Source organism: Lottia gigantea, assembly GCF_000327385.1.
Source record: "Lottia gigantea unplaced genomic scaffold LOTGIsca_109, whole genome shotgun sequence".
Lineage (NCBI taxonomy): Eukaryota > Metazoa > Mollusca > Gastropoda > Lottiidae > Lottia > Lottia gigantea.
The window spans coordinates 392,523-394,390 of record NW_008706978.1 but is presented as its reverse complement, the minus strand read 5'-3'; positions in this window follow the sequence as shown (position 1 = coordinate 394,390).

Genomic DNA, 1,868 nt, shown 5'->3' with positions numbered 1-1,868 from the left:
CGCGAGTGTCAAAAGTATTTAGCAAATACACATGGTGAGAAATGGTATAGGTCCATTAGCAGCTTCGATTGCAAATACAAATCATTAACACGATATTTTGGTGAAAAATTATCAGATCATCACGAAAATCGAAAGGGATCATTTTCAGAATAACATTGACCCACAAAATAAAAATCAAAAGAATCCATAAAGAATTGTAGCCTGTAGAGTGAGCACCAGCCAAATGTGTATGGACGGACCGACGAACATCCTGGGCGATTACTGTAAACGACCACATAATGTGTGGTAATAGGATCGAAATCAAATAGGCTAAATTTAATACAATCAAAAGATTAGAACTGTGAACAGCTCCAAGTGTGGCAACGAAACCATATCCCATGGATTTGGACCTTTTGAAACTTCTAGCCTGTTAGCTTATAACACCCGTATTTTTAAGTCTACAATTTGTGAACACGAAATCAAAACTATCGGGTATCTGGTAAATAAATGGAGTTTATGATTACTCTCCAGATAGAACTATTAGTAATTATTTACATTCTTACTATCACTCCCTTCAATGAACCAGTTACACATTTTTTGATAACTGTAGCTCGTCACGTGATACTATGCCATCAAGGGACAACAATGATGCAATGTAAGATGTGTGGCAAGTAACCGAACTGTTAAACAATGAAAATTGTATTAATAAAAGTATCTATATAAAATATAAGAATAAAACGTTGGTATGACAACCCGAGTAAATAACAAAGTCATTTAATCTTTATGTTTGTAGTGTGATCAATTATATTTTCACACCAATAGCACAACAATGATGCAATGTAAGATATACAACTCACAGTTGTGTCATGTTATTAAACAAATGATTATATTTGCGTTCAAGTTGTGTTCATCAAACAGGCATTACATATACAAAACAAAGTGTGGTTTTAATCAAAATTGTTTTCTTTCCCAAAATTTAATATGAAAAAGTCTGGTCGGACTAGTGGGAGAAAAAATGACTAGCCCTGAAATAAAACAATTTAACTGTAAGTTAACTACAATCTGGAATATTCAAACAATTAATGTTTCCGAAAATATTTTGAATTTAGTCTGTTCTACTTTACTATCTGAAATAACATTAGCTTCATCAAATTCTGCCCGCCTTCTCGTCTGCGAACCCCACCACCATGCCTGCCTGAAATGTATCATAATCTGTCCCCTAAAGTGCAATGCAGATAGTTAATTTGTCATTTCTGGTGTTAACTGAAATCTCCAGTCTGATTTGATGCGTTATATGGCTGAAAAGCCACGTTCACAGACTGCAGTGGAAACTGGTATGACAAAGATGATCTCAACTAGTAATATATTTAATATTATGTAATCGGAGCCTGATTATCATTGCGAAACAATCTGGCATATTTCTCTTCGTCGTAGACTTGTCATCCCATGCCATTTACTATATAACCTTTAGAGCCTGCCATTCTGTCATTAAGAACTTGAAAGTTGCATCCCATTCTCTGAAGCAATAGTCTTAAATGGTCAGACAGTTTCATTTTCCCCTTATATGGCAAAGGCCGCAGGATCTTGGAAAGAAAACGTTTATCTTTTTGAGTAAAGGACCTGTATCAATATCATTTGCATCTTGAATTTACATGATCCATAATGGCTTCTATTAGGCTTTGAAGTTGTCGTTTTGCTGAATAATTAACTGTCTTTGCAGGATCTTAACATCTCTATATAGTCCATTTGCTAATTGCGCTATGTCAATAAACTTCTTAAACGTGGGGGCCAGGTAGAGTTTAATCATAAAGTTGAGCCCAAAAGGTTTGCAGTCTCCAAAGTGAAGATATTAATATAAGACTTTAAAATCAAGAATTCTAAACGTCGTC